General features: G+C 41.3%; 1 protein-coding gene across 1 annotated transcript in view; it reads left to right on the top strand.

Annotated features, from left to right (window-relative positions):
• LOC115180125 (ankyrin repeat and sterile alpha motif domain-containing protein 1B-like) overlaps positions 1 to 15,250 on the top strand; it is a 112,370-nt gene that overhangs the window by 62,044 nt on the left and 35,076 nt on the right. The window lies entirely within an intron of this gene.

Genomic DNA, 15,250 nt, shown 5'->3' with positions numbered 1-15,250 from the left:
TATTTTATACATACACACACACACACACACACACACACACACACACACACACACACACACCTTTATTTAATCAGGTAGGCTAGTTGAGAACAAGTTCTCATTTACAACTGCGACCTGGCCAAGATAAAGCAAAGCAGTGCGACAAAAACAACAGAGTTACACATGGAATAAACAAACATACAGTTAATAATACAATAGATCAAAAGAAAGTCTATATACAGTGTGTACAAATGGCGTGAGGAGGTAAGGCAATAAATAGGCCATAGTAGCGAAGTAATTACAATTTAGCAAATTAACACTGGAGTGACAGATGAGCAGAAGGTAATGTGCAAGTAGAAATACTGGTGTGCAAAAGAGCAGAAAAGTAAATAAAAACAATAAGGGGATGAGGTAGGTAGATTGGGTGGGCTATTTACAGATGGACTATGTACAGCTGTAGCGATCGGTTAGCTGCTCAGATAGCTGATGTTTAAAGTTAGTGAGGGAAATATAAGTCTCCTGCTTCAGCGAATTTTGCAATTCGTTCCAGTCACTAACAGCAGAGAACTGGAAGGAAAGGCGGCCAAAGCAGGTGTTGGCTTTGGGGATGACCAGTGAGATATACCTGCTGGAGCGCGTGCTATGGGTGGGTGTTGTTATTGTGACCAGTGAGCTGAGATAAGGCGGAGCTTTACCTAGCATAGACTTATAGATGACCTGGAGCCAGTGGGTTTGGCGACGAATATGTAGCGAGGGCCAGCCGACTAGAGCATACAGGTCGCAGTGGTGGGTGGAATAAGGGGCTTTGGTGACAAAACGGATGGCACTGTGATAGACTGCATCCAGTTTGTTGAGTAGGGTATTGGAAGCTATTTTGTAAATGACATCGTCAAGGATCGGTAGGATAGTCAGTTTTACGAGGGTATGTTTGGCGGCATGACTGAAGGAAGCTTTGTTGCGAAATAGGAAGCCGATTTTACATTTAATTTTTGGATTGGAGATGTTTAATATAAGTCTGGAAGGAGAGTTTACAGTCTAACCAGACACCTAGGTATTTGTAGTTGTCCACATAATCTAAGTTGGAACCGTCCAACTTTCGAAGACTTTAGAAAGGCAGGGCAGGATGGATATAGGTCTATAACAGTTTGGGTCTACAGTGTCTCCCCCTTTTGAAGAGGGGGATGACCGCAGCAGCTTTCCAATCTTTAGGGATCTCGGACTATTCAAAAGAGAGGTTGAACAGACTGGTAATAGGGGTTGCAACAATGGCGGCGGATAATTTTAGAAAGAGAGGGTCCAGATTGTCTAGCCCAGCTGATTTGTACGGGTCCAGGTTTTGCAGCTCTTTCAGAACATCTACTATCTGGATTTGGGTGAAGGAGAAGCTGGGGAGGCTTGGGCAAGTAGCTGCGGGGGATGCGAGCTGTTGGTCGGGGTTGGGGTAGCCAGGAGGAAAGCATGGCCAGCCGTTGAGAAATGCTTCGCTTCACCAAATGTAATACCATTTCATATTTTTAACAAGAGTAATACTTAGTATATTACATTTACGCAAATCATAAATGCTTTAGAAAATATATATATTTGTTACTTTCCAAATAAATGTTACATTTCCATGGAAATACATGGGTAGCCATGAGAAAGACCCCCCCCCCCATAGTGATTGACTGTAGACTTGTATACAATCGCCCAATCTTACACACACAGACTCTCTCTCTCTCTGTGTGGTTACAGTAGGCTAACGTATGTCAGTGGTTTTAGGAACAGCAGTAACATCAGGCAGGATTTAGGCTACCAACTGCCTAGCCAGTTGTAGCTCAATCTTGGGTGCAATGATCACGCTCCCGTACTGACTGACTGTGTGGAGGCTCATTGATTTAAGGTTATGTTAGCCTACATGATACACTATTAAAGTAATTAAATATATAGCTGTAAATTGCAATAAATTGTTGCGCCTCCATCTGTAATTTTCTTCCCGCATGTTTTGCAAGTTGCAAACCGTTTTTTGTTGATAGTGTCGTCTTTATATCCGAAAATAATAATTTTGGGTATCATCTTTCCAAGGGCTCCATCTGAATTCACCAGCCGACATTCCTCTGCACTGCCACGCACAACTTTTTCTCAGCTGGCACAATTTGATTGGCTGCTGTCCGATTCAAACTGTAATCCGTTAAATAAATAGTTGATGCGCTGCACACTTTTTTTAATAGCATCATTTTTAATATTTGGGCTTGGGGAGGGTATCAAGTCAGGTCGAGTCATAAGGCTCAAGTCATTGGTGTCAAAGTCGAGTTGCAAGTCATCATATTTCTGACTCGAGTCCAAGTCATGTGACTCGAGTCCACACCTCTGCTACACACTGTTCTGTTCGACACTATACTTTATTACAAACTATTCTGTACTACACGCTATTCTGTTCTACACACTATTCTGTACTACACGCTATTCTGTTCTACACACTGTTCTGTACTACACACTACTCTGTTCTATACACACACATTTCTGTTCTACACTATTCTGTAATACACACTGTTCTGTTCTAAACTTCTGTTCCACACTATTCTGTACAACACACTTCTGTACTACACTGTACTGTTACACTGTTCTGCACTATTCTGTACACTATTCTTTACTACACACTGTTCTACACTATTCTGTACTACACATTTTGTTCTACACTGTTCTGTTCCACACTTCTTTACTACACACTATTCTTTACTACACACTTCTGTACTACACACTGTTCTGTTCGACACTTATTTTCTATACTATACTGTATTACACACTTCTGTTCTACACTTCTGTACTACACACTGTTCTGTTCTACACACTATTCTTTTCTACGCTGTTCTGTTCTACACTATGCTGTTCTTCAAACTGTTCTACACTATTCGGTACTACACACTATTCTGTACTACCCACTGTTCTGTTCAACACTATTCTCTTATACACTATACTGTATTACACATTTCTGTTCTACACTTCTGTACTACACACTGTTCTGTTCTACACTATTCTGTACGACACACTATTCTGTTCTACACACTTCTGTACTACACACTGCTCTGTACTATTCTGTACTACACACTGCTCTGTTCTGCACTGCACTATTCTGTACTACACACTGCTCTGTTCTGCACTATTCTGTACTACACACTGCTCTGTTCTGCACTATTCTGTACTACACACTGCTCTGTTCTGCACTATTCTGTATTACACACTGCTCTGTTCTGCACTATTCTGTACTACACACTGCTCTGTTCTGTACTATTCTGTACTACACACTGCTCTGTTCTGTACTACAGTTATGTACTACACACTGCTCTGTTCTGTACTACACTTATGTACTACACTTATGTACTACACTTATGTACTACACTTATGTTTTATACTACTGTTCTACACTGTTCTGTTCCACACTTCTTTACTACACACTATTCTTCATTCCACACTTCTTTACTACACACTATTCTTTACTACACACTTCTGTACTACACACTGTTCGACACTATTATGTTCTATACTGCACACTTCTGTCCTACACTTCTGTACTACACACTGTTCTGTTCTACACTATACTACACTGTTCTGTACTACACACTAATCTTTACTACACACTAATCTTTACCCCCTATCCTGTACTCTACACTATTCTGTACTACACACTATTCTGTACTACACACTATTCTGTATTACACGCTATACTCTTCGACACACTATTCTGTACTACACACTATTCTTTACTACACACTTCTGTTCGACACACTGTTCTGTTCTACACTATTCTGTATGACACACTGTTCTGGACTGTTCTGTACTACACACTTCTGTACTTCACACTATTCTGTACTACACTATTCTGTTCTACAGTATTCTGTACTACTCTATTCTGTTCTACAGTATTCTGTACTACACACTACTGTTCTACAGTATTCTGTACTACACACTACTGTTCTACACTTCTGTACTACACTATTCTGAACTACACACTGTTCTGTTTTACACTGTACTGTACCACACACTGTTCTGTTCTGCACTATTCTGTACTACACACTATTCTGTTCTACACACTTCTGTATTACACGGTATTCTGTACTACACTTATGTACTACACACTTCGGTTTTATACTACTGTTCTACACTATTCTGTACTACACACTTCTGTTCTACACTGTTTTTTACTACACACTATTCTGTACTACACACTGTTCTGTTCTACACTATACTACATACTGTTCTGCACTATTCTGTTCTACACACTATTCTGTACTACACACACTTCTGTACTACATACACTATTCTGTACTACACACACTTCTGTACTACACACACACTTCTGTACTACACACACTACACACTTCTGTACTACACTATACCACACACTGTTCTGTTCTACACTATTCTGTATAGAGGTCGACCGATTCTGATTTTTCATTACCGATACCGATTATTGGAGGAGCTAAAAAAAAAACGATACCGATTAATCTGACTATTTTTATTTTTTATTATTTTTTATATAACATGGAACATGCTCAATTTGGTTTAAATAATCCGTGTTGGAGAAGAAAGTGTTGGAGAAGAAGCAATATGTGCCATGTAAAAAAAGCTAACTTTAAGTTCCTTGCTCAGAACATGAGAACATATGAAAGCTGGTGGTTCAATATTCCCAGTTAAGAAGTTTTAGGTTGTAGTTATTATAGGAATTATGACGCATTGACTTTCTCTCTATACCATTTTTATTTCATATACCTTTGACTATTGGATGTTCTAATAGGCACTTTAGTATTGCCAGCCTAATCTCAGGAGTTGATAGGCTTGAAGTCAAACTAAGAGCTGCTGGCAATCGCAGTAAAGTTTGAATGAATGCTTACAAGCCTGCTGCCACCTACCACCACTCAGTCAGACTGCTCTATCAAATCATAGACTTAATTATAATATAATAAACACACACACAAATACGAGCCGTTGGTCATTAATATGGTCAAATCCGGAAACTATCATTTCGAAAACAAAACGTTTATTCTTTCAGTGAAATACGGAACCGTTCCGTATTTTATCGAATGGGCAGCAACCCTAAGTTTAAATATTGCTGTTACATTGCACAACCTTCAATGTTATGTCATAATTATGTAAAATTCGAGCAAATTAGTTTGCAATGAGCCAGGCGGCCCAAACTGTTGCATATACCCTGACTCTGCGTGCAATGAACGCAAAATGACACAATTTCCCAAGTTAATATTGCCTGCTAACATGAATTTCTTTTAACTAAATATGCAGGTTTAAAAAATATGCTTCTATTGATTTTAAGAAAGGCATTGAAGTTTCTGGTTAGGTACATTTGTGGCACGATTGTGCTTTTTTCGCGAATGCGCTTTTGTTAAATCATCCCACGTTTGGCGAAGTAGGCTGTGATTCAATGATAAATTAACAGGCACCGCATTGATTATTTGCAACGCAGGACAAGCTAGATAAACTAGTAATATCATAAACCATGTGTAGTTAACTAGTGATTATGTTAAGATTGATAGTTTTTTATAAGATAAGTTTAATGCTAGCTAGCAACTTACCTTGGCTTCTTGCTGCCCTCGCGTAACAGGTGGTCAGCCTGCCACGCAGTTCCCTCGTGGAATGCAATATAATCGGCCATAATTGGCGTCCAAAATTGCCAATTACCGATTGTTATGAAAACTTGAAATCGGCCATAATTAATCGGCAATGCCGAAAATCGGTCAACCTCTAATTCTGTACTACACACTGTTCTGTTCTATATTATACTGTACTACACACTATTCTGTTCTACACTATTCTGTACTACACACGGTTCTGTTCTACACTATTCTGTACTACATACTGTTCTGTTCTACACTGTACCGTGTTATCCAAAAACAAGCTTGCTTTCACAGCAGCTAGGCAGCATATTGATGATGTCACGACTAATGGGTGTTTTGTTTTTGCGAAGGAGAAAACAAGATGCTAGGCAATCTAGACTCTCACAGAGCGATGCATGACGATGAGCCAGGACAAGTAGTTAATCGTAGAGTGATGCTGTAATAGGCCTATGTCCTGGAGCAGACATATTGTGTGTGTGTGTGTGTTATGTTTTCACACAGAGTAAGTGTCTGTATTTGTCTTTGGCCACAGTTGAAGTCGGAAGTTTACATACACTTAGGTTGGAGTCGTTTCAACCACTCCACAAATGTCTTATTAACAAACTATAGTTTTGGTAAGTGACTTAGGACATCTACTTTGTGCATGACACAAGTCATTTTTCCAACAATTGTTTACAGACAGATTATTTCACTTATAATTCACTGCATCACAATTCCAGTGGGTCAGAAGTTTACATACACTAAGTTGACTGTGCCTTTAAACAGCTTGGAAAATTCCAGAAAATGATGTCATGGCTTTAGAAGCTTCTGATTGTCTCAAATTATGTCAATTAGCCTATTGGAGGTGTACCTGTGGATGTATTTCAAGGCCTACCTTCAAACTCAGTGCCTCTTTGCTTGACATCATGGCTGATTTCTTTTGATTTTCCCAAGACCTCAGAAATCGTAGACCTCCACAAGTCTGGTTCATCCTTGGGAGCAATTTCCAAACGCCTGAAGGTACCACTTTATCTATACAAACAATAGTACGCAAGTATAAACACCATGGGACCACACAGCCGTCATACCGCTCAGGAAGGAGACGCGTTCTGTCTCCTAGAGATGAACGTACTTTGGTGTGAAAAGTGCAAATCAATGCCAGAACAACAGCAAAGGACCTTGTGAAGATGCTGGAGGAAACAGGTACAAAAGTATCTATATCCACAGTAAAACGAGTCCTATATCGACATAACTTGAAAGGCCGCTCAGCAAGGAAGAAGCCGCTGTTCCAAAACCACCATAAAAAAGCCAGACTACGGTTTGCAACTGCACATGGTGACAAAGATCGTACTTTTTGGAGAAATGTCCTCTGGTCTGATGAAACAAAAATAGAACTGTTTGGCCATAATGACCATCGTATGTTTGGAGGAAAAAGGGGGAGGCTTGCAGCTGAAGAACACCATCCCAACCGTGCTTTCTTGCAGAAGGGACTGGGGCACATCACAAAATAGATGGCTTCATGAGGAAGGAAATTTATGTGGATATGTTGAAGCAACATCTCAAGACATCAGTCAGAAAGTTAAAGCTTGGTCGCAAATGGGTCTTCCAAATGGACAATGACCCCAAGCATACTTCCAAAGTTGTGTCAAAATGGCTTAAGGACAACAAAAACAAGGTATTGGAGTGGCATCACAAAGCCCTAACCTCAATCCCATAGAAAATGTGTGGGCAGAACTGAAAAAGTGTGTGCGAGCAAGGAGGCCTACAAACCTGACTCAGTTACACCAGCTCTGTCAGGAGGAATGGGCCAAAATTCACCCAATTTATTGTGGGAAGCTTGTGGAAGGCTACCCGAAACATTTGACCCATGTTAAACAATTTAAAGGCAATGCTACCAAATACTAATTGAGTGTATGTAAACTTCTGACCCACTGAGAATGTGATGAAAGAAAAGGCTGAAATAAATCATTCTCTACTATTATTCTGACATTTCACATTCTTAAAATAAAGTGGTGATCCTAACTGATCTAAGACAGGGAATTTTTACTAGGATTAAATGTCAGGAATTGTGAAAAACTGAGTTTAAATGTATTTTGCTAAGGTGTATGTAAACTTCCGACTTCTACTGTATGTGAGTCACAGATTATTTACACAATATTGTTGTGTGTGTGGCTACGATTTATCTTGGCAATACACTGCCTGCACCAGAAACAGCACCCTGTATATATTACACTAGTCACCAAGATATAGTATTCACGAAACAGCACCCTGTATATATTACACTAGTCACCAAGATATAGTATCCACTAAACTACACCCTGTATATATTACACGAGTCACCAAGATATAGTATCCACTAAACAACACCCTGTATATATATATATTACACTAGTCACCAATATATAGTATCCACTAAACAACACCCTGTATATATTACACGAGTCACCAAGATATAGTATCCACTAAACAACACCCTGTATATATTACACGAGTCACCAAGATATAGTATCCACTAAACAACACCCTGTGTATATTACACTAGTCACCAAGATATAGTATCCACTAAACAACACCCTGTATATATTACGAGTCACCAAGATATAGTATCCACTAAACAACACCCTGTATATATTACGAGTCACCAAGATATAGTATCCACTAAACAACACCCTGTATATATTACACGAGTCACCAAGATATAGTATCCACTAAACAACACCCTGTATATATTACACGAGTCACCAAGATGTAGTATCCACTAAACAACACCCTGTATATATTACACGAGTCACCAAGATATAGTATCCACTAAACAACACCCTGTATATATTACACGAGTCACCAAGATATAGTATCCACTAAACAACACCCTGTATATATTACACGAGTCACCAAGATATAGTATCCACTAAACAACACCCTGTATATATTACACTAGTCACCAAGATATAGTATCCACTAAACAACTGTCACGTCCTGGCCAGTATATAAGGTTAATTGTTTGTAGTTTGGTCAGGGCGTGACAGAGGGTATTTGTTTTATGTGGTTCAGGGTGGTGTGTTTGGTTTAAGGGTGTTTGTTTTAGTAATTCCGGGTGTTGGTTTATGTTTAGGTATTTCTATGTGGAGTCTAGTATGTCTGTTTCTATGTCTGGTGAATTGGTGTTGGGACTCTCAGTTGAAGGCAGGTGTTTTCTATCTGCCTTTGATTGAGAGTCTCATAAATGAGGGTGTGTTTGTGTTTGTGTTTTGTGGGTGATTGTTCTGTGTAAAGCCCTATGCTTTGCCAGACTGTTATTTGTTCGTCTTCGTATTTTGTTATTTTGTATGTTCATTCTTATAGTAAATAAAAGTCAAGATGAGCATTCACGTACCTGCTGCATTTTGGTCCACATTTTCTGATGACGATTTCGCACTATCGTCGGAAGACGAAGACAAGCGTGACAGAATCACCCACCACCAAAGGACCAAGCAGCAGAGGAAGGAGCAGACGGAGTTCGAGTTGGACTGGCGGGAGAAGTGGACTTGGGAGGAAGTTCTGGACGGGGTCGGACCTTGGCATCAGGCTGGGGAGTATCGCCGCCCGCAGTGGGAAATAGAAGCAGCCAAGGCAGAGAGGCGGTGGTACGAGGCCAGAGACGCGCTGAGGGAGAAGCACGAGAGGCACCCCCAAGAAATGTTTTGGGGGGGGCACATGGGTAGTTTGGCTAGGCGAGGGAAGAGCCGGAAGCCAGCTACCCGTGGTTATATGGAGGAGCGTATGAGGTGGGGAGCGCCAGGTTTCGCTGAGAAGCGCAATATCTCACCCATACGCACGCACAGTCCGGTGCGAGTTATTCCAGCCCCTCGCAGGTGCCGTGCTAGAGCGGGCATCCAGCCTGGTAGGAGGATGCCTGCGCAGCGCATCTGGTCGCCGGTACGCCTCCGAGGACCAGGCTACCCAACTCCCGCTCTACGCACGGCTACCATCAAGCCCCTGCACAGCCCAGTCTGCCCTGTACGAGCACTCCGCTCGTGCAGGGCTACTAGTTCCATCGAGCCAAGGCGGGTTGTGCAGGAGGTAAGATCTAGACCGGCTGTGCGCCTCCATAGCCCTGGGTTTCCAGCTCCTGTCTCTCGTGCGGACCCGGAAGTGCGTCCACCCAGTCCGACTCGTCCTGTTCCCGCTCCCCGCACTAAACTGAAAGTGCGTAAACCCAGCCTCGTCAGTCAACAGTCGTCGGAGCTGCCCGTCAGTCAACAGTCGTCGGAGCTGCCCGTCAGTCAACAGTCGTCGGAGCTGCCCGTCAGTCAACAGTCGTCGGAGCTGCCCGCCAGTCAACAGTCGTCGGAGCTGCCCGTCAGTCAACAGTCGTCGGAGCTGCCCGTCAGTCAACAGTCGTCGGAGCTGCCCGTCAGTCAACAGTCGTCGGAGCTGCCCGTCAGTCAACAGTCGTCGGAGCTGCCCGTCAGTCAACAGTCGCCGGAGTGGTCAGACTGCGCTGAACTGCCGGAGTGGTCAGACTGCGCTGAACTGCCGGAGTGGTCAGACTGCGCTGAACTGCCGGAGTGGTCAGACTGCGCTGAACTGCCGGAGTGGCCAGACTGCGCTGAACTGCCGGAGTGGCCAGACTGCGCTGAACTGCCGGAGTGGCCAGACTGCGCTGAACTGCCGGAGTGGCCAGACTGCGCTGAACTGCCGGAGTGGCCAGACTGCGCTGAACTGCCGGAGTGGCCAGACTGCGCTGAACTGCCGGAGTGGCCAGACTGCGCTGAACTGCCGGAGTGGCCAGACTGCGCTGAACTGCCGGAGTGGCCAGACTGCCCTGACCTGCCGGAGTGGCCAGACTGCCCTGACCTGCCGGAGTGGCCAGACTGCCCTGACCTGCCGGAGTGGCCAGACTGCCCTGACCTGCCGGAGTGGCCAGACTGCCCCGACCTGCCGGAGGGGCCAGACTGCCCCGACTTGCCGGAGTGGCCAGACTGCCCCGACTTGCCGGAGTGGCCAGACTGCCCCGAGCTGACAGACTGCCCAGACTGCCCCGAGCTGACAGACTGCCCAGACTGCCCCGAGCTGACAGACTGCCCAGACTGCCCCGAGCTGACAGACTGCCCAGACTGCCCCGAGCCACCAGACTGCCCCGAGCCACCAGACTGCCCCGAGCCACCAGACTGCCTGGAACGGCCAGAACCTGAGCCGCCTCCAATATAGGTGGGTTGGGGAGGGGGGGTGTAGCACAGTGCCGTCGTTGACGGCAGCCACCCTCCCTTCCCTCCCTTTAGTAAGGGGGAATTTTTCTTTTAGGTATTGTTTGGGGGTATTTTTTATTTTATTTATTTTTTTAAGGTGCTTCTGGGGTAGCACCTTTAAGGGGGGGTACTGTCACGTCCTGGCCAGTATATAAGGTTAATTGTTTGTAGTTTGGTCAGGGCGTGACAGAGGGTATTTGTTTTATGTGGTTCAGGGTGGTGTGTTTGGTTTAAGGGTGTTTGTTTTAGTAATTCCGGGTGTTGGTTTATGTTTAGGTATTTCTATGTGGAGTCTAGTATGTCTGTTTCTATGTCTGGTGAATTGGTGTTGGGACTCTCAGTTGAAGGCAGGTGTTTTCTATCTGCCTTTGATTGAGAGTCTCATAAATGAGGGTGTGTTTGTGCTGTGTTGAGCTTTGCAGACTGTCAGTGTATCGTTCGTTTTCTTGTTTGTTGTTTTTGTATTCGTGTTGAATTTCATTAAATGTTCAAGATGAACTCTATCGACTCTGCTGCGTATTGGTCTACCTTTTCCGACGATGATTTCGTTATATCGTCTGAATACGAAGATATTCGTGACAACAACACCCTGTATAAATTACACTAGTCACCAAGATATAGTATCCACTAAACAACACCCTGTATATATTACACGAGTCACCAAGATATAGTATCCACTAAACAACACCCTGTATATATTACACTAGTCACCAAGATATAGTATCCACTAAACAACACCCTGTATATATTACGAGTCACCAAGATATAGTATCCACTAAACAACACCCTGTATATATTACACTAGTCACCAAGATATAGTATCCACTAAACAACACCCTGTGTATATTACACTAGTCACCAAGATATAGTATCCACTAAACAACACCCTGTATATATTACACTAGTCACCAAGATATAGTATCCACTAAACAACACCCTGTATATATTACACGAGTCACCAAGACATAGTATCCACTAAACAACACCCTGTATATATTACACTAGTCACCAAGATATAGTATCCACTAAACAACACCCTGTATATATTACACGAGTCACCAAGATATAGTATCCACTAAACAACACCCTGTATATATTACACGAGTCACCAAGATATAGTATCCACTAAACAACACCCTGTATATATTACGAGTCACCAAGATATAGTATCCACTAAACAACACCCTGTATATATTACACGAGTCACCAAGATATAGAATCCACTAAACAACACCCTGTATATATTACACTAGTCACCAAGATATAGTATCCACTAAACAACACCCTGTATAAATTACACTAGTCACCAAGATATAGTATCCACTAAACAACACCCTGTATATATTACACTATTCACCAAGATATAGTATCCACTAAACAACACCCTGTATATATTACGAGTCACCAAGATATAGTATCCACTAAACAACACCCTGTATATATTACACGAGTCACCAAGATATAGTATCCACTAAACAACACCCTGTATATATTACACGAGTCACCAAGATATAGTATCCACTAAACAACACCCTGTATATATTACACGAGTCACCAAGATATAGTATCCACTAAACAACACCCTGTATATATTACACGAGTCACCAAGATATAGTATCCACTAAACAACACCCTGTATATATTACACGAGTCACCAAGATATAGTATCCACTAAACAACACCCTGTATATATTACACGAGTCACCAAGATATAGTATCCACTAAACAACACCCTGTATATATTACACGAGTCACCAAGATATAGTATCCACTAAACAACACCCTGTATGTATTACACGAGTCACCAAGATATAGTATCCACTAAACAACACCCTGTATGTATTACACGAGTCACCAAGATATAGTATCCACTAAACAACACCCTGTATATATTACACTAGTCACCAAGATATAGTATCCACTAAACAACACCCTGTATATATTACACTAGTCACCAAGATATAGTATCCACTAAAAAACACCCTGTATATATTACACGAGTCACCAAGATATAGTATCCACTAAAAAACACCCTGTATATATTACACGAGTCACCAAGATATAGTATCCACTAAACAACACCCTGTATATATTACACGAGTCACCAAGATATAGTATCCACTAAACAACACCCTGTATATATTACACGAGTCACCAAGATATAGTATCCACTAAACAACACCCTGTATATATTACACGAGTCACCAAGATATAGTATCCACTAAACAACACCCTGTATATATTACACGAGTCACCAAGATATAGTATCCACTAAACAACACCCTGTATATATTACACGAGTCACCAAGATATAGTATCCACTAACAACACCCTGTATATATTACACGAGTCACCAAGATATAGTATCCACTAAACAACACCCTGTATATATTACACTAGTCACCAAGATATAGTATCCACTAAACAACACCCTGTATATATTACACTAGTCACCAAGATATAGTATCCACTAAACAACACCCTGTATATATTACACTAGTCACCAAGATATAGTATCCACTAAACAACACCCTGTATATATTACACGAGTCACCAAGATATAGTATCCACTAAACAACACCCTGTATATATTACAGTAGTCACCAAGATATAGTATCCACTAAACAACACCCTGTATATATTACACGAGTCACCAAGATATAGTATCCACTAAACAACACCCTGTATATATTACACTAGTCACCAAGATATAGTATCCACTAAACAACACCCTGTATATATTACACTAGTCACCAAGATATAGTATCCACTAAACAACACCCTGTATATATTACACTAGTCACCAAGATATAGTATCCACTAAACAACACCCTGTATATATTACACGAGTCACCAAGATATAGTATCCACTAAACAACACCCTGTATATATTACACTAGTCACCAAGATATAGTATCCACTAAACAACACCCTGTATATATTACACTAGTCACCAAGATATAGTATCCACTAAACAACACCCTGTATATATTACGAGTCACCAAGATATAGTATCCACTAAACAACACCCTGTATATTTTACACGAGTCACCAAGATATAGTATCCACTAAACAACACCCTGTATATATTACACTAGTCACCAAGATATAGTATCCACTAAACAACACCCTGTATATATTACACTAGTCACCAAGATATAGTATCCACTAAACAACACCATGTATATATTACACGAGTCACCAAGATATAGTATCCACTAAACAACACCCTGTATATATTACACTAGTCACCAAGATATAGTATCCACTAAACAACACCCTGTATACATTACACTAGTCACCAAGATATAGTATCCACTAAACAACACCCTGTATATATTACACTATTCACCAAGATATAGTATCCACTAAACAACACCCTGTATATATTACACGAGTCACCAAGATATAGTATCCACTAAACAACACCCTGTATATATTACACGAGTCACCAAGATATAGTATTCACTAAACAACACCCTGTATATATTACACGAGTCACCAAGATATAGTATCCACTAAACAACACCCTGTATATATTACACGAGTCACCAAGATATAGTATCCACTAAACAACACCCTGTATATATTACACTAGTCACCAAGATATAGTATCCACTAAACAACACCCTGTATATATTACGAGTCACCAAGATATAGTATCCACTAAACAACACCCTGTATATATTACACTAGTCACCAAGATATAGTATCCACTAAAAAACACCCTGTATATATTACACGAGTCACCAATATATAGTATCCACTAAACAACACCCTGTATATATTACACGAGTCACCAAGATATAGTATCCACTAAACAACACCCTGTATATATTACACGAGTCACCAAGATATAGTATCCACTAAACAACACCCTGTATATATTACACGAGTCACCAATATATAGTATCCACTAAACAACACCCTGTATATATTACACGAGTCACCAAGATATAGTATCCACTAAACAACACCCTGTATATATTACACGAGTCACCAAGATATAGTATCCACTAAACAACACCCTGTATATATTACACGAGTCACCAAGATATAGTATCCACTAAACAACACCCTGTATATATTACACGAGTCACCAAGATATAGTATCCACTAAACAACACCCTGTATATATTACACGAGTCACCAAGATATAGTATCCACTAAACAACACCATGTATATATTACACGAGTCACCAAGATATAGTATCCACTAAACAACACCCTGTATATATTACACGAGTCACCAAGATATAGTATCCACTAAACTACACCCTGTATATATTACACTAGTCACCAAGATATAGTATCCACTAAACAACACCCTGTATATATTACGAGTCACCAAGATATAGTATCCACTAAACAACACCCTGTATATATTACACTAGTCACCAAGATATAGTATCCACTAAACAACACCCTGTATATATTACACTAGTCACCAAGATATAG

The sequence above is a fragment of the Salmo trutta genome, chromosome 40 (genome assembly GCF_901001165.1).
Source record: "Salmo trutta chromosome 40, fSalTru1.1, whole genome shotgun sequence".
NCBI lineage: Eukaryota > Metazoa > Chordata > Actinopteri > Salmoniformes > Salmonidae > Salmo > Salmo trutta.
The sequence above is the reverse complement of the archived record's forward strand: the minus strand, read 5'-3'. Positions and strand labels throughout refer to the sequence as shown.